This window comes from Cupressus sempervirens, chromosome 9 (genome assembly GCF_028749045.1).
Source record: "Cupressus sempervirens isolate cs-2001-9-10 chromosome 9, ASM2874904v1, whole genome shotgun sequence".
NCBI classification, from domain to species: domain Eukaryota; kingdom Viridiplantae; phylum Streptophyta; class Pinopsida; order Cupressales; family Cupressaceae; genus Cupressus; species Cupressus sempervirens.
The window spans coordinates 539,470,927-539,485,053 of NC_143126.1; the positions used below are offsets into that span (position 1 = coordinate 539,470,927).

Sequence of the window (14,127 nt, forward strand, 5' to 3'; positions counted from 1 at the left end):
AACAGAGCCCCTGGTCACCTCCATTCATCTCATTCATTGTTGTCCTTCCCTTCGAGGAAGGATCCCTAAACCGTAATCATGTTCAAGGTGACTCATGCTCTCTTCTTCATCTTCTATTTTAGGTTTGTGCTTGCTCTTTTATCGGCACCGTTTGGTGTTTCGTTTGAGGCTATCTTCTTGGTTGTAAGCTCCCAGTCCCATAGACTTGTGTTGTGGTCTCTTGTTGGACATTAATATTATATTATCTTATCTTATTTGAAGATGAAGCTGAATTGTTTTAAGAAAATATAAGTGTTTCTTTGTCTTCCAACTTGATTGGAAACAAAATGGTTGTCATCGACCTTAAAAATAAACAATGCACTTTTCCTTTCTCTTTTATAAAGAAATGTAATGAGCTGCCATTTCTTTGTCTTACAGTCCCATTTGCCAATCTCTGTAACCTATCACTAGCTTCGAGTCCGATCCCTTATTCCTTAAAACTTCTTATGTCCACTACTATGTACTTGCAAACAATGTCAAGAGAAAGGGCATCATTAGTAGAAGAATCTGTTCACAACATTCTAACGTATTTTTTGCCTATTCCTGCAATTCTATAAACCTTTTCAATTGAGAATGTGTTTCATCAGATACAAATATGACGAGCTTGCTAAGAGATCTCACACCAATTCTCTTTAAAACTCTGTCTCATGCAGCTAATATTGATACCAATACTGCTTCACTTGCTATGTCTTGAATAACACCATCCATGTTACTGTTGCAAACCCACTGCTCAGAATTTCCCAAGAATATGCCAACCTGAGACGAACCAAATTTGTAACAGATAAACTGTTTTTGATCGGCCTGATTGTGGATGCAACCAGGTGCTGCTGAACCACAGGGAAATCATTAGTGCAAGTTGTCTGCTACTTGCAAACAGTCACAGTGGTATTCAAAATCAAATCTGCAGTCAAATCTTTCAGCCATAAAAATCAAATCTTCTAGTGATAAAATATCAAATAAACACAAAAATATCTAAATTTGTAGCTAGAATGCATTAGAATGTTACCTCTCGCTGCCTTGAATTTCATTAAATACAAGTTGTAGCAAAGTCTCAGCAGTCTGGTCTGAAAGTCATCCGTGTGGCGTGTGGTGCTACCTTCTTCCAAAACTCAAACATCAACATCTCTCTTCATTCTGCCCCTCAATGTTCTTGTTAATGGTTGGAAGGAGACACAGATGAAAAGTGTAATTATTTTGATGGACCATCAATTAATATAAGGTTTTTTCAAAGAGATGGTTTTGAGTCAAAGAATATAACGAATATTGTTGAATTAAACTGTTCATATTGGAACGAAGATAGCAGAAGCAGAGGACAGGAATTTGATCTCGCTTCTTGCAATTCTTATGATTAATATTACCAACTTATTAATAAATCACTTTTCTTCAGAGGAATATAGTCTATGTTACCTATAGTTCAAAATATCGTTATCGGCAACTTATAGCCAAGGGCCAAAAAAAAAAAACAGATATTGGCAAATATCAGAGATAAAGTTCGAACTTCTCAAGAAAATATCGGGAACTTGAAAAATTGCTAAAAATTAATTAGAAATGCATTTTTTTTACAAAGTCAATAAAGAGATGCATCTAATGAGTCAGTAAATGGATAAACAAACCAAACAAGCCAGTCTAGATATATATAAATGCACTATCTATCTAAGTGATAACTGCTCTGGTAAATAAAATATGGAAACATAAACATTGTGATTGAACCGGTTTAACAACTAGTCTCAGTGATATGTAATCTCATTAAATGCAAAGACTTGAGGAATTTTCGAACAGATTACAAGTCAAATTTGACAAAAAATGTTTGCTGAACATACTGTGTCCATCAAAGCTATCAGATTTCCACAATCTGTATATAATGTTCTATTAGATTTCCATAAAAAAACTTGACAATCATTCCCAGAAATCTAATAGAACAATACTCTGTCCATGCCAATACTAAAATTTTGAAATGTTTCAGTAGACATATCTGCAAAGTGTGAAATCACAGGACAAATGTGTGAACTGTGTAAAACAATGTCACGGAATAATGATCTCAGGCTTGCGAGGTATCCATAATATGAACCTTTGAAACAGATTAGGGTCATCCGCCAGAGTGTAAAAAATGAGAACGTTTGTCAAATGTTACAATTACTACCACTGTGGCAAATATATATGCAATGTACACATAACTAACATGAGCGTGGATAATGTGTAATTTAAATTTCGCAACATCCTATCTGCCTAAGTCGAAATGAGAACTTTGGATTTAGTTACAAAAGACGTCCATCAAAGCACAGGAGATATAGTAAATTATGCTTGGTAGACACGATAGATGAATTATTGGCAGGCAGGCCAGAACGGGTGTGAAGCCAACTTCCCACCATTATTATCAGCATCCTACTTACATAAAAGAAGGTTTTAGTAACTTCAGACAAATGCAAACGGCAAAAGTGAAAAACGAAGTCAATTTAACGCACTAACTATATAAATGCATTTTTTTCTACTTATCACGATAAATAAGCGATTTATTACCGATAGATGTCAAATTAATCTGTGTGATATTTTTTGAACTTACCTGTAATAAGTATCCATGCGAATTTGACATGTTTTATCAGCCAGCAGAAAATATCGCAATAAGATCATTTATCATAGATATATCTGCGATGTTTTAAACTATGATATTACCTATCTTCCCTTGCTAGAAGAAATAGAAATGGTCACATAATGTTCTAAGAAAAAATAATGTGATATCAGATTCAAAAATTTTACAGAAAACAAAGCCGACAATTTACATTTTGGTTAATGAATTTTAAATTTTTTGAATCCCATAGACATTTACTTTATATATTAGGGAACATTAGTGGCAAATTGTGAATAGAACATATTAGTAATCATGCGATATCCCAATTCCTTACAGGCAGTAATTAGTGAGGCTTACTCCTAAAATAAAACTCTCAACATATTTATTTATAAAGAGAAATATGTGATTCATTGTGTACAATTCATGTATATACCGAAAAGGTAGGTGTAGCTTACACAGAAGCAAAAACTGAGGTAAATCATGAAGTAATATGTTTTGAATGTTATCTTAGCAGAAGACAAAAGTTCATATTTAAAAATGTGAGAGAAATCGTCATTTTTGCATCACATTCATAAAGCATATACCTATGCTTATTCATGGCAGAAATAAGAACTTTTAAAATCAAGAAGGTTGAAAAAAATAGACCTCAAATTTGACGAAAATAAAATAGAATAAGCTTCGGATAGGACTGTGCCCATCACTAATTTTATGGATCCTGAATCAACTTTAATATCCACGTACAAAAGACAAATAGCACAAAAAGAGGACTTGATCTACCAATGAGTGCATTCCATCGATGAAATTAATTGCAATAGATGTCATGGCCCAACTAACATGGAAGGCATTTAAATTCGCCTCTAGAATCCATGCACACACCAACATATTGACCTCAAAACACACGCAATCAGTGTACAGCCAAAGGTTGATATTAACTAATAATATAACAATTATTCCTTCATGAAACCATTGATATGAGCATTCAAGGTACGATGCGTATAGAAAAATCCTATTTGATCCATTGCATTAGCCATGTTCTTTAATGTTCTGTATAATATAAGCGTAATCTGCTTCTTGGTGTGCTCAATATATAGGTCTCAAGTCAATATACAAACTCTTCAGATTCTAACAAAAAGAAATATAATCCTATGTTCCATGTTGCTTTTGAGACAGGCATGGGGACGGCAGTGGACAACAATGTGTGTACATACATACATATGTATGTATGTATGTATGTATGTAAGCATATGTTTGTATAACTTTTAATGACAACATTTATGATGAGATAAGAAAATGTCTTGTCTGAGACATAAAATTAGCCATAACAAAAAGAAATATAATCCTATGTTCCATGTTTTTGAGACAGGCATGGGGGACGGCAGTGGACAACAATGTGTGTACATACATACATACATACATACATATGTATGTATGTATGTATGTATGTAAATAAACATATGTTTGTATAACTTTTAATGACAACATTTATGATTAGATAAGAAAATGTCTTGTCTGAGACATAAAATTAGCCCACAACTCCAACATTTTTATGCATGCATGAAACATAGATTCAACTTAACTGCCAGCTTAGAACCATTAGTTAATGTCAAAGCCCACTATGATTTGTTTCCACTTTTCTGTCTTAAGAAAAAGATTGGCTCGTGTTAAAATTTAAAATGTTGCACAATGTTTCGAGGATGGGGATGATGGGGATGACAGCGGACACATTTCTGGGATGTGTTCTAGAGGGCCAAAAATAGGGAGTGCATCCCCATGTAATATAGATATAATCATTAGAGGGGCAGTCATTAATAGCATTTCAAGAAGACATTAAGTATGTGAAATGCATCCTTGTTAATGAGATGAGCATCATAGAGCCAAAGCTATTGATAGAAATATATGTGATATTGTATGAAGCTTTCCCCAACTTAAAAAAACTATTCTTTAATGACATGTCTATTAGTTCTAGAGCTATCTTGGCACAACTATCATTTATGGAAAAACCCATCCGTGCATCGACAAGTCAAATGCCGTATTGCTATACCAAGAGCTCACAACAATCATTATAGTAATATGTTTAAGGTTGTAGCTGTGATAGAGATCTTTATCTCTACTCTTATAAAATGGAAATATGTTTGTTATGACCATTATGGTCAACTTCAGCTGAAAGAGATATTTGTGATTAAATATTATGCAGAAAGACGTGTCATATGTCATGCGAAGAGGCATGTTTATCGATATGTGAAATGTTGAATATGTGGAAATATGAAGGGTCTTACTTTTGGGACTCAAAGAGACCTTCGTGTGTAAGATGAAGAATCTTATGCAATCTATTTATATAATTGTTTGGTATATTGTAAATCAAGTGGAAGCCTTGTACTATGAACATTTCTTGATCAATAAAAGAGATATTTTGCTGGTGTGTTTGGGTTTTTCCCTTCAAGTGGAAGGGTTTTCCCAGTATAAATCTTTTATGTATTGTTTATGGTTTGTTATTACTATTATCTATATTTCTAGGTCAAAACATTAACATGGTATCAAAGCCAGGTTTGATAACAGCACTAAAGAAGTCTCTTTTGTCCATTTGTCAGTGTTTATATCTCAAATTTCTATTTCAATACAAGAGTGTTGTGTTTATAGCTGCAAAAGAGATCTGGCGAAGGTTCCAGATGGTTTTCCTGAACCCATTTCTTCAGCTCTTCTACTTTATTGGTTGATTATTTCCTCTACATCAATTCAAAGCCAGAGTGTCATCGTTTGAATGGAAGTAAGTTCGAGCTGCAATCTTTGGAAGGACATGCTTCTGCCTTGACATATGTCATGTTCTTTTCATGATTTTACCTAACCATGTCATATGTCATGGCATTTTTTTTAAAATATATGTTTTTTCATCTCCTGCAACAGGAAATTGTTTTCATGTATGCTGGGAATTTCATCTCAGAAATATGTTGTATGTTGTTCATCTGTGAGACTTTGTATTATTTCTGTAACTTGGCCATCTTTAGCAACCTTTTCAGGAGTTGTGATGGATCACTGGAAGAACTGGGCGGACATAGCTTATATCTGCTACAGCAAGGAAAGCATTCTGGATCATAGCTGAAAAACTCAGTTTCGACAATATCTCAGCTAGATCAAAAATTGTGAAGATCTCGGAATCGCCAAAACTCCGCAATAAATCAGCACTTTTCTCGAACATTTGAAAATATATAATTTTTATAGATATATATTAATAAATAATTGTGAAGACTATAAATAAATATATTTGTTCTCTGTAATGAATTTATAATTTATAAACACTATAAAGTTATAAAGTTATAAATGCTGTTAATAAACAATGTGTATGCATATTAGCATTAAGAATAAATATACAATATTATACTACTTTAGTATTAATATATAGTATTATTGTATTATAAATCTGTATTATACAGTATCATAAATTTACAAAACCAATTCAAATAAATTAAAAATTTTATATTATAAACTTATCTATAAACTCATGATCATCAATTCATTATTTATATAACTTTACAACTTATAGCTCTATAAAAATATATATAGTGATGTTGATGTGTATACAGGAGCATAATAGTGATGTGTATATGAAGAGATTTGACTACTATGTGTTGACTTTCAAAGTCATTCATTGGGGAGAAAATTTAGCATACTTAGACAAACTTACATTTAATTTCCAAAAATGTTTTCTATAACTTGTTGAAGAGCAAAACCATTATGTGTGTATTCTACAATCAACACTCCATGTGATGGCATCTTTGAGGCATACCATCGAAATAGTTCCTGTGTCTGAATATGTGCTTCTACGTTTTCTCACCAGTTTGAATCTGTGTGCTTAATAGTCCTCAGTAATCGCACCTTTCCTCAGCAGCCATTGCAGCCCTTTGTTAGCCGTCACAGCCTATGGGAAAATGAAAAAACTCTAAACATTTTCTAGAAAACTTTATTGTTTTTCAAGTTGACCTAATCAGAGGTTTTTTGACCAAAAAATCGTAAATACCGTGATTTTTTCATCCCAAATGTGGTGCGATTTTTTCAAAATATTGTTGGCAATTTATTTTGGCAATTATATTGGCTAGCAGTTTTGCTTGCAATATCTTGTGATATTAGTGATATATCGCAGTTTTTTTTAACTACGTTCTGAATAATATATTGTAGAGCTAAGGTTCTTCTATTTGCCACGTGAATATGAATCTCTCAACTTATCGCCTTCGTCACTTCAACTCTCTCTATTCTTCATCTTTAGAGTTCTGATTTATTAAAATATATGTGCTGAATGTTTTAAGTTTGGCAAGTATAAAATAGGCCAAGTGACTAAATATAAAATACAATAGAAGGTTACTATATTTGGGTGTTTCATGTCGTGTTGAATAAAAGTGATGGATGCTATCCACTTGTGCGTGTGATGTTATTATTTAGCTGAACTGTAATTGATAAAAGGCGAATCAAAGAATTTCTTCAGCTGTGCGTTACTAATTTTATGACTATGCTGGTCTTGTGGAGAGGTTGATTGATTCATCTAAATCCAACTCTCCTCTTCTGCTCACAATTTACTGAAAGAAGTTATCACTCCTATCAGTGTGCATTTATGACTATTTGTCATAGGCTTTCACTATTGTTCATATTCAGAAGAGTTTCATAAAGATGTATGTGTTAGAGTCAGATTGGTATATTAAGCTTTGCGTTAGACTCACTTGTATCAAGAGGACATACCTTCAAATGATCAATCTTCTTGCAAATAGTGGTCTTTATGAAATTTAAAGCATTCATATGATGATCATGACTAGGCATCTGATAGTCGACTTACTGAAGTTCGAGCTGTGGATCACAGTCTTTTTGGGCTACATAAAATTTATGATCCGAGTGGTATCATGTGCGGAACTCAGTAGTTTTATAGAAGAGAATTGATAAAAAGCCTTAGCAGTTTATTTGCTTGATGATCTTCAATACTTGCCAGAATTTACTGTGTATGAGATATTCATTGCTCTAGTTTGTTTTCATCATCTATATTCTCATCAGAATGGTCTCCACCTCTTTATCAATAGAGAGATTTCTACATTTTGAATTTTCTTCTATTATGGGTCTGTTGGAAGGAGTTTTTGCCTCCATGATCTGAGTCAATAGAGAAAAATTCAGAGTTCCAAGTGGTGTAGCAAAGACTCGTAGGAGGTCCCTCATGTGATTAAAAGGTACGCTTCTTACAATTTTGCTGAGTCTTCAAGCTAAGTTTTTTTTTCAGCTCAAACATTGGGTCTCCAATCGTGAGAGGTCAATTCACGAGGGTGTAGGCTATCCATTTTCATTGACTGGAATTTTCAAAATTCATTGGCTTCCTTTGATATCCAGGATGGCTGTGATCACCCTCTCTCTTCCCATTGATGAGGTCTGCATTCTGGTCAGATTTGCCATTGTTGTAATGGTGAGTCCAGAGTTTGAGGTATTAAGCATTGTTGTCAAACTGGCATCAAGAGTTTTTATCGAGCGGAGGGATGGCTACGAGCATCTAGCAAGGCGATGATGTCAAGCTGACACTATGTGCTCTTGGTGCAACAAAGAAGCAATGAGATAAATGTTTCTTTGATGATATATATTCAGAGGGAGACTACTTGGGTTCAGAGGGAGGTTACATCTGATATTTTATTGTGATGAACTAGTTGTCCTTGCTGAGAGGGAGTCTTTGTTGAGAGATAATCTCAATTGTTAATGCATTCTTCTCTGGGAGAAGTTTGAGGTGAAAGCCCTTGTTCCACGCTCTACGAGTAGGTATGTGGACCACCCTTTACGAGTAGGAATAGCGGAAATGTATTCTTCTCTAGGAGAAGTCTGAGGTATAAGCCCTCATTCCACCCTCTGCGAGTAGACATAGTGGAGGGAGACTACTCAGGTTCAAAGGGAGGTTGCATCTAATATTTTATTGTGATGAACTAGTTGTCCTTGCTGAGAGGGAGTCTTTGTTGAGAGATAATCTCAATGCATTCTTCTCTGGGAGAAGTTTGAGGTGAAAACCCTTGTTCCACCCTCTGTGGGTAGGTATTGTAATGTCTCCAATATTATTAAATAATAATATTTTGTTATGTGGCCGAGAATCAATGTTTTTAATCTCTCGGGCCCATTGCTTATTTTTGTACTTGTTGGCTTATTGCTATTTTGTAATCCTTTGAGAAGTTTCCCCAAGCCCTTTATAAGGCCTTCTTGTAGGTTGTTTTAGGCATGCTTTTGGATTATTTTTTATGTACTGGGAATTCCTATTCGAGTTCTCAATTGTTCGCCATTTCGGAAGTGAAAGATCTTCCCTTTTTGGCTTGCGCAGTTTCGATGGGACTCTCACCCTATTCCGTCTATATATTTCTTGATTTGATATCGATATATATTTTTGTGGAGCAACTTTGTTGGTATCTCTTGTTTGCATATCTTGATTTCTTATCAAATATTGTTCATCTTCGGAATCGTACCCAGCCAACCAGTAGTAACTTCCTGACAAGCCACGACTTGCAAACTGTACCCCGTCACAACAAGGCTACCATATAGACTGATCCCGTATAGCCTTGGCTGAAGTTGTTGTACGGCCTTGACACCGTGCGGCCTTCCTAGCCTTGTCTACCGTACAACCTCGTTCCATCCTCTGCAAGTAGACATAGTTGAGGGAGACTACTCAGGTTATGAGAGAGGTTGCATCTAATATTTTATTGGGATGAACTAGTTGTCCTTGCTGAGAGGGAGTCTTTGTTGAGAGATAATCTCAATTGTTAATGCATTCTTCTCTGGGAGAAGTTTAAGGTGAAAGCCCTTGTTCCACCCTCTACGAGTAGGTATTGTAATATCCCTAATATTATTAAATAATAATATTTTATTATGTGGCTGAGAATCAATGTTTTTAATCTTTCAGGCCCATTGGTTATTTTTGTACTTTTTGGCTTATTGCTATTTTGTAATCCTTTGGGAAGTTTCCCCAAGCCCTTTATAAGGCCTTCTTGTAGGTTGTTTTAGGCATGCTTTTGGATTATTTTCTATGTACTACGAATTCCTGTTGGAGTTCTCGATCGCTCGCCATTTCAAAAGTGAAAGATCTTCCCTATTTGGCTTGCGCGGTTTCGGTGGGACTCTCACCCTATTCCGTCTGTATATTTCTTGATTTGATATCGATATATTTTTGTGGAGCAACTTTGTCGGTATCTCTTGTTTCCATATCTTGATTTCTTATCAAATATTGTTCATCTTCGAAATCGTACCCAGCCCATTGGCAATAACTTCCTAACAAGCCACGACTTGCAAACTGTACCCTGTCACAACAAGGTTACTGTACGAATTGATCCCATACGGCCTTGACACCGTGCGGCCTTCTTGGCCTTGTCTACCATATGGCCTCCCACTGTCCATACGGTCATACCCCAACACACTGTACGACCAATAAGGTACCATACGGCCTTTCCATCCTGCACATTGACACTGTACAACACACATCCTGAGGCACTAGAAAGACTACCCGAGGCACAGAGGAGAACTACCTGAAGCATACTACAGGACTTCATAAGGCAACTCTAGAACAGGAACATTACAGTGGTATTAGAGTTGGTGATCTTGCTAGCCTGTTGGTGATATTGGATGCCGCCAAGATCCCGATCAGTAGGAAGAATGGGTGAATCAAGTGTTGAAATGATGCAACTTCTAAGGGAGCTAACAAGTGGACAACAACAACTCAGTGAAACCTTGTTAAATGGACAATGACAGCTCTGTGAGACCTTGGCAAAGGGGCAAGATCAAATTGGCGAGACCCTCTGACTTTTGGCACAAGGAAGGTCAAATGAAGGACACAATGGGCATGGTGACAATTCTGTCAATGAAAGGCTTCACACAGAGCGATCCCACACACGACCAATGATGCCAACATTTCCCCAACGGTTGGAACAACCTAGGGAACAAAAGCCTACTTTCCTTGAAATGCAAGATCAATTCCGTCAAGACTAGTTTGATGCCGGATTTGGTGCAGAATTGTCTTTCAAGGATTATGTGGATTTGCATATGAGGTATTCTAGGAGGCAGGGCGATTACAATGATGACATTAGATGAAAGATTGGAAAGATAAACTTATCATGCTTTGATGGATCTGGGCATACATCAACATGAGCATGAGTTCAAAAGGCTGATACATACTTCCAGCTCAACCCCATGCCTAAAGAAGAGGCTATCAAGTTTGTAGCACTTCACTTGGAGGGAATCGCCCATGAATGGTGGCACCATGGGATGGTCACCCTCAGTCATAATCGAATCACTTCATATGCCAAGTTCACGGAGAGACTTATTGACTGCTTTGATGGAAGGGATCCAGAACTTAACTTCAAGGAGTTGGCACAACTAAAGCAAATTGGATCAATAGAGAGCTACATTACAAAATTTCAGAGACTATCCGTACTAGTGATAAACATTTCAAAGAGAAGACTTGTTGTTTTATTCATGGATGGGTTGACCGAACCCTTAAAGGGTTGGGTGAAGGGTTTTAACCCTGACATACTTGTGGCAGCAATCAAGAAGGCACGAGACATGGCAACATCCACTTCTTCGTCTAAAGGTTATTCACATGCCAGGCCACCCATCATTCCGAAGGAGAGAGATAACAAGCCCCCTCCAAAGAAGCAATCAATAGATGAAGCTATGAGACAGGATCTTGTTAGTGTAGTTTTTTATTTTTCCTTTTTTTGCTAGGTTTTTCCTACACTTTTTAATAATCTCGCTTAGGTTAATAAAGCATGTCTTATTAGGTGAATGGTTGTGAGGTGTCACCTTCCTACATGTGAGCATCCATTAGCTATCTTGGGAAGATACTTTTCTATCTTTAGCCCGATAGATGGTTGCTCCTCATTGGTTGGTGTTGACACCTCCTCCCTCTTCCTAGCCTATATAAGCATGCTACCTGGCTTGTATTTGCATCGCTTGTTTTTGCATCCTCTTAATGCTATTCTGCTTCCAGCATTTGCATTACTCTCTTGGAGACTAACTCTATGATGCTATTTTGATTTTGTATCATTTGCATTCATAGTTTAGATATTTACTCTTTGCACTAGTTTTCTGGGTTATTAATCTTTTCAGATTCTAACATGGTATCAGAGCTTTTCTATGTGCAAGAGTAGATTTTAGTTTCCTTATTTGAGAGATTCGGGGGGGGGGGGGGGGCAAATAAACTTTATTGTAGTATTTTGAAAAACAAAGTATGCTCTTCTCTTGCATCTTTGGATGATCCTGAGAATCAGAAAAGTTTTGACAAAAACAGTTTTTCTCTGGGGTTTCAATCTCAAATTTGACAACCAACTTGCATATTTGGAGTTTTCAATCAGTTTTGCAGGTTCCAGCATGCCATTGATGGACTTAAGAAGCTGATCCAGCATTTGCATGTCATATTTTGGTTGCTGGGGTCGTTTTCTGATTTTTGGAGCCGTTTTTTACTGTTAAAAGCGTCTGATTTACACTACAGCAACATCTTCTATTCATCAGCAAGAAAAACGCTTTCTGGGTTTTGTTCGCAGCCCCGAAAAACCATCTGGGTATCTTTTAGATTTTGCATGCAAGTTGTATATTTTTCAGAATCGAGCATGCAAAGCTACAGCCATACCCCTCTCCGTTGGCAGCCGCAGATCTGAATGCAGTTTTCAAATGTCTCGTTCTTGCTCATACGGACTCCGATTTTGATGATTCTTGTTATGAACTTGGCTATTTTTTTGTGCTCTATCCACTAATGGAGTTAGTTTTTGATTTTCATGCATGAATTTTTCAGAAATTGCAGATTCTCAGCCGTGACTGTGCACAGTTCTCGTTTTGAAAACTTCGGAGGATCATAACTTTCTCATACGACCTCGTATCGAGGCGATTCTTTTTTTGAAAGTGCATTATTTTTCGAGTAGATCGCAGTGGTGCTATTTGTTTCCTTGATTATTATGCCCAAGTTTCACTTTTAGCATATGCTCTTCATGAGGGTTTGTAATGCATTGAAATCAAGACCACTAAACATCTCTTTCTAGTGGTAATTGTAAATGCACTAAAATAAAGTGCCAAATCATATTTCTTTGGGGGGGGTTCTTTGATTGAGTAAAAAGGGGGGGGCATTGTCGTGGCTGGATTCTCTTCCTTTTAGCATTTCTTTGCATTCCTTCATCATGGATCAAAAAAATATGCCCATCCTAACTCCATACAATTACTTTGAGTGGAAATCACGCATGATAATTCACTTAAGGAAAGCTGGATTAAATAGGATAACTATGGGACTTGAAACTGAACCTGCTAAAGATGAAGACAAGCCTAAGTGGTTTAACAAATGTGATGAGGCATATGGAACATTGTGTTTGTTTGTTTCTCCTGACTTGCTATTTCACATTGAGTCTTTGGATACACCAAATGAAGTATGGACAAAGCTAGAAACATTATTTGGCACACAAGATTCAATGAGGGGTCATATGTTGGAAAATGAATTAATTAGTTTGAGTCCAGGCAATTTCAACACAATCCAAGATTTCTTCACCAAATTGAAATCACTAAGGCTGCAGTTAAAGCAATGTGGAATTGAAAAGAAAGATGAACAACTGATTCTCAGTATTCTCTCTAAGCTAAGTTCAGAATATTCTGTGTTTGTCTCTACCTTCTATGCTACTAAGGGTGCACTTGGTACTCAATTCACCATGCCATCTCTAGATGATTTTGCTGTCAATCTTACTCGAGAACAGGACAAGCTAATCCAGATGGGCACTCTTAAGTCCTCTAAGTCACATGCCTTAGCAACCAACCAAGGCACAAAAGAACAAAAAGGACAAAGTAGTAACAACAATAGTAAGGATGAGAAACAAAATAATAGTGAGGAAAAGAAGGATCAGATACCAATTGCTTCAAAAGCAACTATTGATACCTCATCCTCCAAGGGCGATAAGCCTAAGAAAGAAAAGGTTAAATGTGCCTATTGTAAAAGACCCGGTCATGATGAACATAAATGTTTGAAGAAACAAATTGATCACTTGACATACATTCTTGAGAAGAATAATATTAGTGTTCCTGAGTCTATCAAACAAAGTTCTAATGAAGAGTCTAACAAGGCAAAAGAAAACAACAAGGGGAAAGGAAAGGGCAAAGCTCTTGTTGCAGTTGCTTCCTCACCATCCACTTGGGTTCTTGATTCGGGTGCTTCACACCACATGGCTTCATCTAAGGAAGAACTTGCATCCTTAGAGCCATGTACTATGCCTTCTATTTTGATGGGTGATGACACTCCTATTGAGGTGTGTGGGAGAGGGTCTGTTGATGTGGGGGATGGCACATTCCATGATGTTCTTTGTGTACCCTCATTATCAACTAATCTCCTATCAATATACCAAATCACTCACACAGGTTTAGGCAAGCGGGTTGAGTTCACTCCTGATTCAGTGGAGATACGTGAGTTGCATAGTGATTCTGTAGTTGCAGTTGGGAGAGCAGATCATTAGTCACGGCTCTATCTGTTTTCTCACTTTGTTCCTGATCCTCCTTCATCTGTT

General features: G+C 36.5%; 1 long non-coding RNA gene across 2 annotated transcripts in view; it reads right to left on the reverse strand.

Moving 5' to 3' along the window:
* Window positions 1-1,752: 1,752 nt before the first annotated feature.
* The window catches only part of LOC149539746 (uncharacterized), a 53,178-nt gene continuing 40,803 nt past the window's right edge, over window positions 1,753-14,127 (reverse strand). Inside the window, exons 2-3 of one of the 2 annotated variants that reach the window (XR_016356297.1) lie at window positions 2,600-2,682; window positions 1,753-2,421 (exon numbers count right to left, since the gene is read on the reverse strand). This is a non-coding gene — a long non-coding RNA (uncharacterized LOC149539746). The remainder of the gene's footprint in view (window positions 2,422-2,599; window positions 2,683-14,127) is intronic. The other variant, XR_016356296.1, reaches the window with a different exon arrangement.